We start from the raw sequence: 19,875 nt of genomic DNA on the forward strand, positions 1-19,875 counted from the left end.
TCCGAGTTTCATCGGGACATACGGCGAGAGGTTGCCGAGTTACGAGCTGCCGGGGACACCCGCCACACTGAGCTGATGGCACTTCTTCGATCCTTAGGATCTGGACCACCCCCTTCATCATCTCAGTAGCTTTAGCGATGACCTACTTCTGTAGCTACAATTTTTGTAAAATATTTTGGATTTATCTAGTGGCATTTCAAACTTACATTAAATATGTTCTATCTTAATAGACTAGGTAATTTCAAAAATACTTTCAAAATTGATTTCACCAACTTATAGGCTAAACTTGTTTGTTTTCAAACTTTCCATTTTTTAGACTTTCGAAAACAGTTTTTGCCCTTAGACTAGTTTAGAATCCTTAGAAAGCATGTACCCATAGGTTTAGTTCTTGAGCATCTCACCAACATCTTAGGTTTACCTTGCTTGTGTTTGATAAACATAGAAAGAGGTGAGATGCATAGGCCAATTGTCTGGACTTAAGATGCTTATTTCAGTGCATCAACATAAGTCTGGACATTAAATACAATTCAGATATTAATCAGATTAAAGTTCATCAGTCAAGTCAAACAATGACTGATCATAATTAACTTAATCTGACTAACCAAGTGAAAGTTACTATCTTCTGATAGTTAGTTAGTTAGTACCTAATTGGTTAGACAGTTGGTAAGCGTTAAGTATCAAATTCAGGGGGAGAAATAAAACTACTTTAGTTTTTCAAATTAAATTTTAAACTTAATTTTGAAAATCAAAATTTAAAAACAACTTGTTTCAAATTGTGAAATTTTTTTTCACAAACTTTTTATCCTTTTTACCTAGTCTTTGAAAACTGAACTTTTCAAGTATTTTAAACCATGGTTTTGAATCTAGTACGTTTAAACTTCAAAAAATTTGATTTCGGAAAACAAATTTTATCAAAACATTCTAAAAAGTAAAGATTTAAATTTAATTTAACCTTACTTTGAAATGTTCCTGAATCTAGTTCTTAACATTTGATTTTACTTAGTTTTGACAATTTGATTTGAAAGTTAAATTTTACAAAACTTATTTTACAAACCAAGCTTCTCAAAAACATTAGTTTTTCAAACTTGATTTTTGAAATTTGAATCTTTTACAAACTTAGTGTTGAAAAATAAATTACAATTTGTTTGGAAAAATAGATTTTTCAAACTTAGTTTTGAAATTTTGGTTTTGAAAACTTATGTTTGAAAAGCGTTTCAAAGTTGAAACTTGTTTTGAAAATTTAATCTTGAAATTTAGACCTGATACACTTATGTTTGAAAATTAAACTTAAAAGTTTTCAAATCTTTATACTCCCCCCAGTCAACTTGATTTTTTCTTGGATTTAAAAATTGTACTTTTGTCCTTGAATCCTGAACCAAACTCAGTTATTTTTCAAGATTAAGTGTTATTGTTTTAAGTAACTCTTCACTATGATTGTTTACCCTTGTTTTTTTTATGAATGCCAAAGGGGGAGAAGGGTTAGGTGGTTAAGTTAGCTAAACCAATCTGAAAAACACAAACTAACTTTAAAACCACACAAATGCATGGTGTTTCGTACATATGCTTTCACTAACTTAACCAGGTTGTCATTCCATCAAAAAGGGGGAGATTGTTGGTGCGGGTAGCACTAACGGTCTAACCCAGGTTTTGATGAATGACAAATAGGTTAAGTTAGTTGTGTTGTTGTCTGACACTTTGATCGAGTGTGCAGGAGAAGTCCAGACAGGTCGACGGGCTGACCAGATGTCTGGCACGAAGTCCAACTAGGTCGACGGGCAGACCGGATAGCTGGCGAGAAGTCCAAGTGGGTCGACGGGCTGACCGGACGCTTGGCGAGAAGTCCAGACGGGTCGAAGGGCTGACCGGACGTCTGGCAGGTAAGTAAGGTAAGTCACTGGAGGGGAGTGACTGCGAGGACGCGTTCCCGGGAAGGGAACATTAGGCGTCGATCCGGCTTAGATCCATTTCGGATATCTAAGTCGAGATCGTGACTAGATTCCGGTCTCGGAAAGACGGAATCTAAGTCATACTTTGCTTATCTATAAAACTGTGCTAACAATCTTTGCTGCAGGGTACATTTTGCCTCGGACTAACCTTTTCTGGCAGGAGAAGGACTTTCTGGAGAAGAGGGGTCCGGGCGCTCGGAGGCAAGTTTTATCCCCAGGACGACGTTGACACTTGGAGCATGCTGGTTGGGAGTGTTACGTCACATTCCAGGCGCCCGGAAGGGATCCAGGCGCCCGGAGCAGCATATAAAAGAAGCCCCAGGCAGGAGCTTCAATATATCAGTCTTCTGAGAACTCTGAGTCCAATCACTCTGCTGCTCTGCGCTCCAACAACGTTCACAAAGCTTCGGCGACTCACTCCGGCTCTCTTTTTAATTCATTGTTTGTCGGTTAGCTTTGTTTTCTTTCTTTTTCATTAGCAATATTTGTACGTAAATTGTAATTATCCGAATTGCTAGTGAATTGCCCAACGAAAGTACTCAAGGAGTACGGGCCTTCGAGTAGGAGTCGTCACAGGCTCCGAACGAAGTAAAAATCAACAGTGTTCATCTCTTTACTTCTTTACTTTTCCGCTGCGTTTTAACTCGAGATTTTCGAATCGATATTCACCCCCCCCTCTATCGAATTCAACGGTCTTACATCGTAGACTCATGTGTCACTCGACCATGTTATAAGCGAGTATGCTCTCACACCTCAACTATAGCCCCCGGGTTTTAGACCAGGCTTGTCCTAGACTCACGTGCTAATCGGTGGTGTTATAAGCGAGCATACCCTTACACCTTAAGATTATAGCCCCCGGGTTTCAGACCAGGCTTGTCCTAGACTCACGTGCAGATCGATCGTGTTATAATCAAGCATGCCCTCACACCTTAAGATTATAGCCCCCGGGTTTCAGACCGATCTTATCCCAGACTCATATGTCGATCGGTCATGTTATAAGTGAGTATGCTCTCGCACCTCAACTATAGCCCCTGGGTTTCAAATCGGGCATGTCCCAGACTCACATGCCTATCGGCTGTGTTATAAGCGAGCATGTCCTCGCGCCTTAAGATTATAGCCCCCGAGTTTCAGACCGGGCCTGTCTTAAATTCCCATGCTGATCGACCGTATTATAAGTGAGGATGCCCTCACGCCTTAAGATTATAGCCCTCAAATTTTAGAATGGGCCTGTTCTAGACTCACGTGTCAATCAGCTATGCTATAAGCAAGCATACCCTCGCGCCTTAATATTATAGCCCCCAGGTTTCAGACCAGGCCTGTCCCAGGCTCATATGTCGATCAACCATGTTGTAAGCGAGTATGCTCTCGCGCCATATAAGTATAAGCCCCAGGTTTCAAACCGAGCTTGTCAAAAACTCTTGATCCATTCGAGAGAGTTATAAGTGAGCTAAGCCCTCGTGCTAAGTGTCAAAGACTCTTGACCCATTTAGGAAAATTATAAATAAGATAAGCCCTCACGTTAAGTGTCAAAAACTTACTTGTTGTTCGGCTGTGATATCAGCAAGCAAAGCACTTGCACTTAATACTCAAGATGCATGTGATGCTCAGCCGAGATCAACTCTCATTCTACATAATATATGGACAAATATAAAAACCAAGTCAAGTACACTAAGGCTAAGTTGAAAGATTGAAAAAGCCCCACAATAGAGAACTTAAAAGCGTTGAACGGGTGCTCATCGATTCATACTTAGAAATTTTTTACAAAGTGCTTTCAGTGGAGGTTGTCAATAAACTTAGTGAAAAAACTACACAAGGTAGTCGAGCATGGCATTCAGTAGTGAATCTAAGATCTTCTTCCTTTTTATAATTTTGTTTGGCAGATCGAGGGAAAGATAACTGTTGTCCTTCAGTTATTGGAGGGTTCCATCAATACTGTAGTCAAAGAGGCGGAGGGTTCGGTTGGTGAACATTTCGTTGAAATCTTGGGAGCGAAGGTGCTTTACCGGGAAAGATTCCAGTCGATCGCACTACAAGAAATTTTGGATTCAGCAACAATTTTTTACCGTTGTTGTAAGCCCTAAAGAACTGTTGTTAAAAGCTGTGTTGTTAAAAGAGGTACTCAAAGATAACAGTTTTTCACCGTTAGCGTTTAGCGCGATCAACAACAGTTTAGCAACAGATTTAAAACATTGTCTTTGGGTAAAATAGACAACAGTTTGATAAGAAATAAAAACTGTTGTCTTTTATTTTGACGACAACAAAAAAACTATTGTGTTTTCAATAGTTTGACAATAGTTTAAAAAAATCATTATCTTATATTTAAAAGATAAATTATTTAAATAATTAAAGAATATAGGGATCAATCCAATTCAATAACAACAATAACATTATAAACATACTTCACATTAATAAAAAGTGATAATAACATTAATTACCCATCTTAAACTACAAGATATTGTAACAAAAAATGAGTCATATAAGGATTTAGTTACAAGTAGACTTAACAATAGTTTCTCCAATGAAAACATAAAACATGCAGTATTTGTGACATGCTTCGCCAAATTGATGCCTTTCATGTTCATAATATGACGTGCTTTTTGAAAACAATGCAACATGCTTCGCCAAACTCTGTTATCTTGTATATAGACACCAAGACTCGACTGTTGCTTATTTGTACAATGCATCCTCCATGAAAAACTAAGGCGCGTCCACTCCAATTCGTCAAATTTCTAAGAAGACAGGAGAACATGGAAAGAGGGAGCAAGTTATTCAAATAAACAGACTTCTACCAACATAATGAATGTGACTCAGAGAACCACATTTCTACCTACAATACCAAAATGGAAATAGTCAAAAGTCATTAAAATAATCAGAGGTATTTTATAGAAAGAAATTAGCATTAAAAGTAGATTACAAGGAAGAACATGATCAACCAAATTTACACAGCAATTGAAAAAGAAACAACTTTTATTCTCACAAAAGTAGATTACCAGGAATGGAGACCATTTTGTGCAAACCAAAATAGAATGGATACCATTCTATTTTCCAGCGGTGCTCAACAACACTACACATATAAATACAATAGTGCTCAACAACATATGCAATGTTCCCACTTTGTTGAACATTGTGCCGAGGCTAAAGGATTAGGAAAATAACTTATTATGTCATTACATGCAATTTCAAAATATGGAGTCGTACCTGATTGTTCAGTATAATTGCATATTCTAAACTTGATACGAACAAGATACATAATTTTCGAGTATCAATATGGTGACAAGGGGAAGAAATATTCAAAGTATTATCTACATACCATTAGTTTAAACATATCCATCAAAGCTTCATTTGGACCAATGAAGAGGTGCATCTAAGTATTAACTGAATCAAGTTAGCCATGTTGAGAATAATTAGCATAGTCTTAGGTGAGCTAATGTATTTGTTGGCCTAAAAAGGGAAAATGCATGATGGAGAATAGCTAAACAAGAATAATGAACAAGCTTAGTAAACTAAGATGAATAGCTAAATCCAAGATAGTACTATAATCAGATGCTTTCACGCTTACTTGTTGTAGCATTTACGACATGCTATGAATTGTCTTCAACTTGCATGTTAAGTCTCCAATAGACAGAAAAGTCACCAAGCCATTTTCTTGATTGATCATTGAAATCGGCTAAACATAATCTTTGGTTGGATCAGATCACCCTACTTAACCAGTATCTAACTGTTTTTCTTTATTTATTTGTCAAATTGTTAATGACCAATACACACATTAAAATATTTGAATGAAATAGAAGTACACATACCTTGATTACTTCTCATGTGTACATGCTTTCTTCCTTTCCTTCCTTTGTTCGAATTAAATAATCTTAATTCCCTTTATATATACATTCACATAGTTGATATAGGAGTGTTTTATGACTAAATTAAATGCATAATAAAAAGAATATATGAACTCACATCTTGCTCAATGCTAATGAACCCTCAAATAAGCTTAACATCAAGCACCAAATTGATAAGAAAATAGAACCTTAAGAAAGACAAGGTCATACCAGAGAGAAGCTGAGGTTTTTCTAGTCAGAGATGGAACGTGAATCTCACATCTTGATGTTTGAAGAACTCAAAGATCTACCTTTGAATCTGTATGAAGAAGAGATAAAAGAGGAAAGGAAGAAGATGATAGCTAGAAAAGAGAGAAGAAAGAGAATCAAATCAGTCAAACAGTGATTTTCGTTAAACAAAAATCCTTTCCCCCAAAAGAAATATACTCATCTCATTAAAAGCCACACACCATATCGATTGAATGGATCCACACCAGCACAAGAGCCACCATGCATGACTTAGGAGACAATTATCCATGAATTTAGACCTCAGAAAGCACCCTTTAATTTCTCTCCATGGAAACAAAAAGACAAAGTGAACAAAAAGGGAGAATCAGAGCAAGTAATGAAGATCGAGAAAGAGAAACACCTGACAGCTCTTCGACCAAGGGAGCACGAGCACGAGGAAGAGGTGGAGGAGGCGCGACCAATGTTGCGGAGAAGAGACGGAAGAGGCGCAGAGGGTTTTGACGGAGGAGGCGCGGAGGAGGGATTTGGCGTCGTGGGGTTTGTTCGTGGAGGCTACCTAGGTTTTGTGTGTGTAAAAAAAATAATTAAAGACAAAAGTTTAGTATAACCCAAAATTATTGTTTATTATTATTATTTTGGGGGGATTCAATAATATTCAATAGACAATAATTTAATAAAATCATTGTCTATTACCATATAAGAAACATTAATAGACAACGGTTAATTAAAACCGTTGTCATAGGTCCAAAAAATAAACTCAAAGACAACAGTTATAAAACACCGTTGTCTTTGACATACATAAGACAACAGTTTTTTAAAAATTGTTGTCTTTTATAAAAAAAGGTCAACAACAACAGTTTACAATAAAATCGTTGTTAAATGGGTGTAGTTAAATCCCAAATTTCTTGTAGTGTCGGGTTCCTCCTTCTTGAACTTGCTAAATTTAATCTTGGATGCCTCCAACTTAGCCTTCAGCGCAGCCAGCTCTGCATCTTTTTCACTTATTATTCACTTATACTCCTCGAGCTGGAGCTCACTCATCGCTTGCTCTGTAGTTCAGCCGCCAACGAAGCTTCTGCCTCTTTAAGCTTCTTTGCCAAGACCTGAACCTCCTTGTTTTTTATTTCCATGTTTTCAATGGCTCGGAATTTCTTGGCTTTGGCAGAATTGATCTTTGACTCAAAATGGTGGGCCTGCTTTGTAAGCCAGTCGAGATGGAAGGCATGTTCATGATTTTTGTTCTTCTCCACTATAAGCACCAGCTCGGACCCCAACAGTTGTTCGGAGCTCATATCCAAGTGTTTTTTTCAGTTGAGTCACCTCCGCAATTAGCTGCTCCACTCGAGCTTGAGAAGTGTCTGTTTGCCCGACCGGTACTCGAAACTACTAGTTCTCGTGTTCCAAGAAGGTCAGCCTCTAACACATAGGCAGACTCTCCACCCAGAACTACAGTCAAAAGAATCCAATTAGCGCTGACTAGGAAAGTGTATGAGAGACTCCAGATAAAAACTTGCTCTAGTCGATTTTTGAGTGAAGTTGTCAGCGAGCTCCTTGGGCGAAATGGTAGATGCTCAGACCCTAGCGTTTGCCCAGGTTTGTGCTAAGGGACCTTGAATGTTGATTTGGTGGTCAAGGGAGTGCGGCTCGGCATCGTCTGGGTGGCGCCACTCATCGGTGGACAAGCTAATGATGGCCCTGATATGTCTGCGGTCACTCGAATCTAAGGGCTCCGAGGTGGCCAGACCCTTAGATTTAGATATCATGGAGGAGCAAATAATGAAAATGGGTGCTTTTGTGCTAACCGGCGGAGGTGGAAGATAGGTGATCGGTGACATAAGTGTTGTCCCGGTCGGCAACACGAACAACAAGGGGGTTCGGTCGGAAGAAGGGGGAGTAGGCAACATAGCCTCCCTCTCAGGAATCGCAGAAGTGGAGGATTCCCTCCCCCCCCAGAAGGAGGTCTGGAGGTCATTGCTAAAGCACGGGCCTGCAAAGTCGAAGTCGTCGAGTGGGAAGAGGATTATGTTTGGTGTCGCTTGCGGCGTTGGATCAATGGCTTGCCCAACGTGGCTGATTCTAACGGAATAGCGATCGACGCCATGGGCTGCCACTCGACTTCACCCTGCTTCGCCAGTGGGCTCATCTGAATGCTCAACCGGCAATAGGCCGCGACTCTCTAACTCGCCCACTCCTTTAGCATTGATATATGCATCGACAAGCTTACACTTGCCGCTCAGCAACGCTCGATTCATAATTTGATCTGCAAAAAAGAGAAAGAAATTAATTAGATTCAAAAATGACATAAAGAAAAAAAAAGATGTGCCGAGAGGGATGGGCAGCCGTGTATATGGTACTTCTAACCAGCCAGGCTTGCAGCTGCTTGGAAGTAAGCCCACTAGCCTCGATATCTCCCAAGTGAAGGAGGCTTTGACAATTCTATCTACTAACCGATCGAAAAGTCTGGCCAGTCGGGGAGATGAACATAGAAGTAATGCTCTTTCCAGTACTCATTGGAGGAGGGCATTTTGTCAAAATAAACAGTGCCTACTTGGGCTTCAAAAGAAAAGTGTCTGGCTCAGATAGCTTTGGATAGCAAGAGTAATGAAATATGCAGGGTTCTAGGGGAATCTCGTACAGATGGAATAACACGACAACCCCGCACAACAGTCTAAAAGAATTAGGTACTAATTAATGCAGTGGAATATGAAAATATCTACAAACTTCAAAGAAAAAAGGATAAATGGGAAAGCGTAGGCCGACAAAAAATTGGTCTTTGAAGAAGGAAAGAAAATCGGATGGGGCGTCTGAGGGAAGTCATAGGCAGAAGGAATGGCGATTTGGCGATCGTCGGGAAAATGATAGATTAATTTTACTTGTTAGGACCAAAAGTAGCTAGAGGGGGGGTGAATAGCTCGTCGCGTTCGCTCGGTGCGCTTGGTTGCTTGGCGTTGCTTGTTTCTTCTTGGATGTGCAGCGGAAAATACAGAAACAAACACAAAACGCTAACGCTAGGATTTTACTTGGTATCCACCTCACAAGAGGTGACTAATCCAAGGATCCACACCAACGCACACACCCTCAACTATGAATAACACTCCTTTATGGTAACTACCAAAGGCGGAGAAGCCCTACAACACTCTCAATACAAGAAGAAGAAAGGGAAATACAAGTTAAGCAAAAGCTTACAAGATGTGCAGTAAAAACCCTAACCCTAACTTCTTCCTCTTGCAATAGATCCGCCTCTTGACTTGGAAAGCCTCCAAGAACCTTCAAGAACTGGCGATCACGTGCTTGTAGAGAGCTGTGGAGGAGCTGGAATGAATCTGAGAAGAGCTCGTGAAAGGATGCCGAAGACCACGCTCGCCTGCGGCTTTAAACACGACGCAACGGTCGGATCCCGATCGATTCAAATGTTCCGAATCGATCGAGGCTGGATCGATCCACGGATCGATCCGACCTTTCTGGAAAGCGCTGGATCGATCCACGGATCGATCCGGCGCTTATCGCAGCATCGTCCCGATCGATCGGCCGATCGATCGGGACCTCGATCGATCCACGGATCGATCCGAGCTTCTGATGACCGGAAGTATCCGGATCGATCCACCGATCGATCCACATCTGGATCGATCCACGGATCGATCCGACTTGGTTTTGCCCAAACCAAGTCCCAAACCTCCCTAACCAACATCCGGTCAACCTTGACTGTTGGTACATCATGTCTCGCATCTGGTCACTCCCTTGACCTGCCAGGACTCCCCACCAAGTGTCCGGTCAATCCCTTTGACCCACTTGGACTTTTACTCATCGTGCCAAGTATCCGGTCACTCCATTGACCTACTTGGACTTCTACCAGATGTCTGGTCAACCTTGACCCATCTGGACTTCCTTCCTTGCCAAGTATCCAGTCAATCCCTTTGATCTACTTGGACCTCCCAACACCAGATGTCCGATCATCCTTGATCCATCTGGATTTCCTTCCTTGCCTGGCTTCACTCACCAGGACTTTCACCTAGCTTCACTCACTAGGGTTTTCCATCTGCCTAGCTTCACTCACTAGGACTTTCACCTGGCTTCACTCACCAGGATTTCCTTCTGCCTAGCTTCACTCACTAGGACTTTCACCTGGCTTCACTCACCAGGATTTCCTTCTGCCTAACATGCCAGTTAGGACTTCCCAGTCAGGTATCCGGTCAACCTTGACCTACTTGACTCTTCTTCGATCAATATCTTATTGTCAAACATCTAAACCCTAACCAAGACTCAGCTTGGTTAACCAGGTCACCCTTGACCTGAGGGATATTGCACCAACAATCTCCCCCTTTTTGATGTTTGACAATACCACAATAACACTTACAATCCCACATGTAAGTTAGGCTAATCCTATAGCCTCCTTCTTCATGCCACTAGGTAATGAACCCATAAATTAAGCTTTCCATTCTCCCCCTAAGAGGGCAAACTCCCTCTAGGTAATGAAAACCTAACTTACTTCCTTTCATTCTCCCCCTATTGGCACACATCAACCCCCTACAAAAAACATCAACCCGTCTTTGGACACACATCAACCTATGCTCCAATTTTGGGCACACTTCAACAACTCCATTTGTTGAAGACTCTCCCCCTGAAGAGTTGCTCATCGTGATCACAGTTTCACTCATTGTGATCAACTCAATATTGAAGGTCTCATACCCTTCATTATCCTTAACTTTTCCCTCAATGTTGACAAATACCCAACCTTGAGCATTTTCAACCACTTGAGTTGCCACTTGAAATGATGAGGATATCCACTCCCCATTTACCCCCATTTCAAGTTTAAATGCTCAACCTTGAGCAAGTTCACAACAGAAGGTTAACCACCTTCCAAGGTTTATGAAAAATAATTTTCATGTCTTTAAAGAGTCCCTCCCCCTAAAGACATGGTGGTAACTTCTGTCATTGCACCAACAATGACTTGGAATCCCTAAACCTTTAGGAAACCCAGATTTAGAAGTTTTGAGGTTCAAATGTTCAAAATTTGAAACAAACCTCAACCTAAACTTCAACTTAGCCTTCCTTTACCATTTCATCCTTGTTTTCAACACGAAAACACCCTTTTTATGTATACAAATGTATTTTAAGGGTTTGGAATGGTTACCTAGACTAAAATAGGTTCAAAGTGCTGAAATCAGACTTTCCCAGCCAAAATCAGCAACTTGGATCTATTGGAGTTGGGTTCCAATCGATTGAACCTTTCTGAATCGATCCACTGATCGATTCAGACTACCTGGATCGATCGGTGATCGATCCAGAGCACATCTGTCCTCTCGAGTGCCCGAATCGATCCATGGATCGATTCAGCACCCAATCGATCCATGGATCGATCGAGCTCGATAGTTGCTGAAATTCCATTTCAGTCAACGAAACCCTAGAAAATTCTACAAAATTCAAAAATTATGAAATTTCGTGTAGACATTGTTTAGGGCATATATTATCAAGGAAAAATAGTTTTCTATGAAAATACATCATCTTTTCAAAGATTGACACAAACTTGAAAACTTGCAAAAACTTTAGTGTTTTCTTCAAGTTTGTGTCTAACTATTCAATGGTGATTACTATCAAAAGATAGCCTTCACCAAGGTTTTCCAAAATCATTTTGAAAAAATTTTTAAAACCAATATCCCACCATATTCCTTGGGCTTAATGCACATGACTTGTACATTAGCTTTCCCAATGATGGGAAAACACATAACTATGTGTTTTGATGAACCTAAAACTCAAAAGAATGCACTAAATCAACATTTTGAGTTTTGTTCATCTTCCTAACATCTCACTTGTATCTGATGTGCACTAAAACACATACAAGTCATCTTATAGTCCTTGTGAGATGTAAGATTTTGGTTTTGCCCTATTCTAGGGATCATGCATATCTATCTAGGCATTTTAGATATATACTAGACATCCACCAAGGATGTCACTTGTTAATAATTGTTGTTAAATGCCTTTTGTCCTTAATTACAAGGAATTAAACTAAATGCATGATAATGTTATGTCATACATCAAAAGGAAATAATTTTCAAAAGAAAATATCCTATAACTACATGATGTATGAATGTCATGACATGGTATTTTTGTATTTTTCATGATAAGTCATGAATGCAAAAGTAGACATGATGTCATGGCATATGATGGGCAAACAATCATGGCAAGATTTAGCATAAATAAAGTATACCTAGATTAGCTATCTAAGTATCCTTAAAACCTTAGCTAAACTTACAACTTAAACCTAGATTGCCCTTAAGTGCGTCAAGAAAACGCCAAAACCTAACTTGGCATTTCTAATTCCCTTGATTAATTTATGCCAATCGAAATTAAGCATATCCTCAAATGTTGGCATATTTCATTTTTCCACAAGAGTAGCACTTCAACATAAGGCTTCAATATCCTTCAATTTTCTAAGAACATACCAAAATCTCAACTTGGTAGCTCTTATGAATTTCCCAATATGTGCCTTTTAAGATTAAAATCAAATTTTCACCACTAGGCACATTTTACTCTTTCAAGGAGTAAATAATAGTTCCATTTCATTTTCAAAGGTTAACAAAAACCTTGAAAATGCTCCTTGAGTGTCAATTTCCTCAAAGTTGGGCTAACTACCCTTCTAATTGGAGTTGACACTCTCTAACCCATTTATGGGGTAGAGAAGATGCTCCTAGGAACCCAACACCTATTGGTGCTCCTTGGATGCTCTAGGTACTCACTAGGGATAACTTCCCTAGATACCTTCCTAGTGACCTTGTTGGGCTTCTTAGAAGCCTTGGTCACATTTTCTAGGTCAACCCTAGGGATAGCCTCCCTTGTGACCTTGTTAGTGACTTTCTTAGACTTCTTAGAAGTCTTAGTCACTTTGGTTGCAAAAATACTCTTAGGGATGACTTCCTAGTATTCTTGACTTGACCACTAAACCTAGGGTTTGTTCCATAACTATATGGAACCCTATGATAACTAGGCACATCCTTCTTAGCCTTTGGTTTGTATCCCAAACCTCTATGGCTATTTGATGGCTTTGACTTTCCTAGCCCTAGGTTTTGCTCATTTTGCCCTTTTAGGATATTTTCCATCCTTTTAGGGTCTTTTCCATTTTATCAAGTCTTGATCTCAAGACTTGATTTTCTATCATTAAATCCTTAGAATTTGGTTTTCATTAAGTCCATGAGCATTTTGGTTTCTGGGCTTGTATCTAAAATCCTTAGAGTTATTGCCTAGACTTTTACCTACATTCCTAACCCTAGGAGTGATAGTCTTAGCATGTAGGGCCACATGCTTTTCCTTAAAGCCCTCATGCTTTCTATTCTTATGGTAAATTGCATTAAAATGATAAAAATTTGAACTATCATGCTTTTTACCATTTTGCAAAGGAATAGGCTCAATGAAAGTTACCTTCCTTTTTACCTTGGAGGCTCCCCCTTGACTAGTGCCTCCTTGAGCCTTGACCTTCTTCTTCCCTTTGGGGCATTGACTACGATAATGCCCCTTTTGATTGCAAGAGAAGCATATAATATGCTCCTTGCTCTTCTTTGTGTTGGGGATGGTCTCCTTGGGCTTCACCTTGCCCTTTTGTGCCACTTGGCCCTTCTTCTTGGCTAATTTAGGGCACTTGCTCTTGTAGTGCCCATGTTCCCTACATTCAAAGCATATAATATGATTTTTATTATTAATTGAAATATTTATACCTTTGCTTGTAGGGGTGGCATCTTTTTCTTTGGATCCGGAGGTAGAGGCTTCCTCTTGATCGGACCTTGATACTCCTCCATTTGATTTTTCTTGACTTGTGGAGGTAGAATCTTCTTCCTCCTCTTCATCTCTTGACCCGGATGTAGAAGCTTCTCCTTCTTCTTGATCCGGCGTCACCAAGGATTGCTCCCCCTCAATCCTAGAGGTGGAGGCTTCATCATCTTGAATATTAAACAAGGAGTATGCTTTCTCCTTGTTCCCTTCGTTGCATTCCCTTGAGGATGAAGCTTCTTGGATTTCTTCTTCTTCGGAGGTTGAGCATTTTTCAACCTCGGAATCCTCCTCTTGGTCTTGCTCCAAAGAGTCACCCTCTCTGGATTCTTCTTGATCTTGTACAGTGGAGGGGATCTCTTCATGAAGCTTGGCCAATTTACTCCAAAGCTCCTTGGCATCTTCGAATTCTCCAACTTGAGCCAAGATGTGGCTAGGCAATAAGTTGACCAAAAGCTTGGTCACTTTGTCATTTGCCTCGCCTTTGAATTTGCTCCGAGCTCCATCTGCTTTTCTTTAGAAGCTTGCCCTTGGAGTTCGTTGGAGCTTTGAAGCCTTCCATTAGAGCAAACCATTGCTCTATCTCCATCATAAGAAAGTTTTCGATTCTTGATCTCCAAGAATCAAAACTTGTAGAAGTGTATGGTGGAGCCACCCTTGTGTCAAATCCAAGTCCATCTTGGAATTGCATCTTGAAGTTGAGCTTGATAAAATCTTGAACTTGAAGAATTTGCTCCAACTTCTTCACCCTCTAGCTTTTCTTGATATGCTTGACCCTTCCGGCGATGATTCCGGTGAAGAGCGGCCTCGCTCTGATACCACTTGTTAGGACCAAAAGTAGCTAGAGGGGGGGTGAATAGCTCGTCGCGTTCGCTCGGTGCGCTTCGTTGCTTGGCGTTGCTTGTTTCTTCTTGGATGTGCAGCGGAAAATACAGAAACAAAACGCTAACGCTAGGATTTTACTTGGTATCCACCTCACAAGAGGTGACTAATCCAAGGATCCACACCAACGCACACACCCTCCACTATGAATAACACTCCTTTATGGTAACTACCAAAGGCGGAGAAGCCCTACAACACTCTCAATACAAGAAGAAGAAAGGGAAATACAAGTTAAGCAAAAGCTTACAAGATGTGCAGTAAAAACTCTAACCCTAACTTCTTCCTCTTGCAATAGATCCGCCTCTTGACTTGGAAAGCCTCCAAGAACCTTCAAGAACTGGCGATCACGTGCTTGTAGAGAGCTGTGGAGGAGCTGGAATGAATCTGAGAAGAGCTCGTGAAAGGATGCCGAAGACCACGCTCGCCTGCGGCTTTAAACACGACGCAACGGTCGGATCCCGATCGATTCAAATGTTCCGAATCGATCGGGGAGGCTTTGGATCGATCCACGGATCAATCCAGAGCGCCTCTGTGCTCTGGAAACGCGCCTGGATCGATCCACGGATCGATCCAGCGCTTATCGCGCGAAGCAGCATCGTCCCGATCGATCGGCTGATCGATCGGGACCTCTGGATCGATCCACGGATCGATCCAGAAGCTTTCTGTTCGCTGGGAAGTATCTGGATCGATCCACTGATCGATCCACATCCTGGATCGATCCACGGATCGATCCAGCACTTGGTTTTTGCCCAAAACCAAGTCCCAAACCTCCCTAACCAACATCCAGTCAACCTTGACCTGTTGGTACATCATGCCTCGCATCTGGTCACTCCCTTGACCTGCCAGGACTTCCCACCAAGTGTCCGGTCAATCCCTTTGACCCACTTGGACTTTTACTCGTCGTGCCAAGTATCCGGTCACTCCATTGACCTACTTGGACTTCTACCAGATGTCTGGTCAACCTTGACCCATCTGGACTTCCTTCCTTGCCAAGTATCCAGTCAATCCCTTTGATCTACTTGGACCTCCCAACACCAGATGTCCGATCATCCTTGATCCATCTGGATTTCCTTCCTTGCCTGGCTTCACTCACCAGGACTTTCACCTAGCTTCACTCACTAGGGTTTTCCATCTGCCTAGCTTCACTCACTAGGACTTTCACCTGGCTTCACTCACCAGGATTTCCTTCTGCCTAGCTTCACTCACTAGGACTTTCACTTGGCTTCACTCACCAGGATTTCCTTCTGCCTAACATGCCAGTTAGGACTTCCCAGTCAAGTATCCGGTCAACCTTGACCTACTTGACTCTTCTTCGATCAATATCTTATTGTCAAACATCTAAACCCTAACCAAGACTCAGCTTGGTTAACCAGGTCACCCTTGACCTGAGGGATATTGCACCAACAAGAAGGAATGGCGATTTGGCGATCGTCGGGAAAATGATAGATTAATTTCATTTGGTCAACCTCATCGCTGTTAAACTTGGACTCGGTGGAGGTATGTCACAACCCGAGGACGACTGGGGTGGGGAAGGAGAGACTGCCATGAATGAAGGCTGGAAATCAAAGATCAAAAGAAGGAAAGAAAAAGGAGCTTACGGGAGAAGGGTCGTCGGAGATGAGCAAAAGTAGAGAAACGAGAAGATTAAGGCAACACAGTGGATCAAAAGGAGGACAAAGAGTTTAAAAACCTGAGGGGCGGTTGCTCGGAGTCGTCTTATTCAAGGCTTTAGAAAACAAGGTTCGATCTCAGGCGTTGATTTTGAAAAGGAAGCCATCACATCAAATCTAAATAGTCGTCTGCCATATCACACATGCGGCGGCATGGAAAGGTGACACGTGACATTCAATTATAAGTGGCATTAATAAGGAAGGAGAAAGCATGATTACAGGGCATGACCAAGCTTGCTTTACATTCATGGTTGGGGTTTTGAACGATTTTCGAGAAATTATGGTGATGTCAGCGGTCATTAAAAGGCACTACATGGGGGTAAGGGGCGAGAGCATAGATCGGAATGAAGTTGGAAAATAGCTAAGTGTTGCCCACGATAGATCCGAGTTGCACCGACCTTAGAGTATACATAGTCGATCAGAAAAATGACCAAAAGGAAGTTGAAAGTTAGTTAAAGCGCATGCGATAGCCGAGCGATGGTTCTAAACTCTAGCATCTCCGCTCGGAGAAAAGACAACTTCTCGACAAATGACATGAGGTGAGTGGTGTGAATGACGCAGCTGAGTGGCGGCTATAAACTCTTGAGCAGTGAGGATTGTAGCTGAGCGGCGGCTCTAAACCCTAGAACACCTGATCGGGAAGAAGAGTTTCAAAATATACTAACAGTCCAGTCAGTCAAACTTGTAGCTTCCTTCGACTAGACTTGAGGGGAAGACTTGTGATAGAGTGATGAAGAGGGGCCCCACTAAAGATAGGTCAAAGCAAGGAAAACCGGCTGACGTGCAAGTCAAAGTCAAGGAAGGTAAAGATCAGGCAAGGTCAGTCGGCCAGCTGAGTTATGGCCGACCGAATGGCACAACGGGCGAGCAGGGCCAAATGGACAACATAAGGTTACGAGATAAATAGATAGCACATCCCTCAGCCACCATCCCTGCCAAGGGGGCGGTGTATTAGTTCAGGGGAGGAGCCCTTCGATTACGGAAAAGCTAAGTAAAGGGACATTGCGTTGTTTAGCACAACCGAGCAGGGCGCGTCCCGACTGAGCAGCCAACGGTTGGCCTACAATAGGACCCACCTACGTATCACCTCGTATCCTTTTAGAGGTTTGTGTCACTGACAACAGAGCATGTTTTGTAGGCAAATCGTATGATAGATGCTTCCAGCCTGTCACATCAGGGATCTATATGCTCGCTTAAGGAAAGGTATTAGGAACACTTTTGGACTTGTCTTTTCTTATGATACTTGGGAAAATGTGCACCTGCTTTGAGATGTGTGCGCCTTGAGACTACAGTGACACTATAAAAGGGGATTCCCATCTACAGGCGATGGTATGCACAACTTCGTTATTTCACACGCTCTAGCTATAATTTTCTATTATTCTCCACTTGTCGAAACTGATTTGAGCGTCGAAGGACTAATACCGGGAACCCCTTCCCGGCCCAGCACTGAGTCTCTGGTGTAGTAGGATCACGTGGAGTCTCCACTTTATCAACCTTCAAGCTACATCTCTAGCTTGCTATTTTCTTCGTTTTCTAACATAGTCACTAACTATAACTCATAATTATAAAGAATGTCAAAAATACCCTAAATATCATAAAAAAATAATAATAATAATAATAATAATAATATATTTGAGGCTCAGTTGAGAACTTAAATGATGAAATTTGGATTAAAAAATTAGTGGTTACAAGTATCTCTAAAATAAATATAGATTTTTAAATTTTACATACGTGGTCACTGATAGAACCTAATTCCATTCAAGGGGTCATATTTGATTGATCCTCCATCAATTATATCTTATGTTCTCTTGTCAAGATCTACCAATCTATCCTAGGATAAACTCAGATATGAGTTAATTACCATCTCGCTATTCTAGAGAATGATGAAAGAAGCATAACTCTTCACAAGTAATCTGGGATCTAGATCGACAAGAGGATTTAATTTCGCTATGAAGCTCCAATCGAGGCGATCAGAGGCACGTTCTCCCTAACAATACCGATAAGCATCGCACCTTCCATGCCTTCCTAGTATTTGAAGGAGTAGCTGGTTTCATAAGCAAGAAAAAGTGCCTTGTATATAGCTCAGCTCGATCGATCCTAAATTTTGAAAGGTCTAGTAAAAAGGAAATAAACCCTTTATAATTATATTATATAAAAATAATAATAAAATTAATGCTATAAAAATAATTTTATTAACCGAATAAATTTTTTATCATAATAACAAAAATCAAACAAACTAATTGAGTAGTTTAAAATTATTTTTCATTTAATCATGCATCAAGTTAAATTAACATGGATCAAATCAGAAAATTCCATTTAAATTGAAGCCTCGAAGGGTCTAAGCACATGTGTAGTGTCAGTGGACATCGGTGGTGACATAATGATGCGACAATGATACTAGAAATCACAGTGTGAGAATTAGAAAGGTGACTATCGGTAGTTATCAAAGTGGGTGAAAGTGAAAAGTTTGAGTATGAGACATAAACCAAAAGTGAATTTAATATTTAAGAAGAATTAAAAAGCATAGGAAGAAAAGATATCATCCTCCCTTAAGTATTTCTCTCTTATATTATTAATACTTATATAAAAAAATCTATAATCATTTTAAATTTTATAATTAAATTTTTTTAAATTAATTTTTCATTCAATAAATATTTAAAAAAATTATTAATAGAAGTGGGTCTTACCCGACGTAAAACCTTATGCGCTGATCCCACCTTGACCACCTTAGGATCGATCCTAACGGCCCAGTGACTTGAGCCGATGACATCAAAGGCGGCCAACTCTTGTCGTTGTAAGCCTAGGGCATTCGCGGCACAACATGTGCCCCAACTGGCATGAGGACTTGGCTGTCGTGCGGACTGAGTTTGCAGCCACACGGGCAATTCAACCACCTTGGGCAGGTCAAGTTTGCGGCCGTATGAGTGACTGAACAAATGTATAATTTTCTCTTCCGGAAAAATTGCTCTTTGACGATGCCTTGCACTGATAAAGTCTAACCATCGTCGGTGAACAATCACAAGAAATTTAATCCATGCATCTTGTGGGCGGACGTAATGTTTGAAAACAGGGAGCACAAACTAACTTTCCGAACTGCTGCCAGGTTCCTTAAGGTCAACTATCTTAAAAAGTCAACTATTAGCCGTACTAATCCAGAGATTTGACTTCTAGATTGAAGTACCTCGGCAATTTATCAAAACGTACTTAAAGTTATGCAACTTTTAAATGTAAGAAAGAATGGATCTGTTTTTCTTTTATTTCATCCCTGCCAACCACATATTACATTTAAAAAAATTCATTGTGGTATTACATTTTGTAAATAAACATCACCATCACAATGATGCTAATTTTTAAAATACAACTATAATGATATTCTTTAAATGTAATAATATAATAGTTGACCAGAGAGATAAAATGAAAAATAAATACGTTATTAGAAAAATCTAAAATTTAAATAGTCTTTTTAAGAATTTCACAAGTTTAAATGCATTCTTGGATCAATTGTTGCAGTAATTACGCTAGCCAACGACTTAAGGGATCTTTGTTAAACTTACA

Source organism: Zingiber officinale, chromosome 10A (assembly GCF_018446385.1).
Source record: "Zingiber officinale cultivar Zhangliang chromosome 10A, Zo_v1.1, whole genome shotgun sequence".
NCBI lineage: Eukaryota > Viridiplantae > Streptophyta > Magnoliopsida > Zingiberales > Zingiberaceae > Zingiber > Zingiber officinale.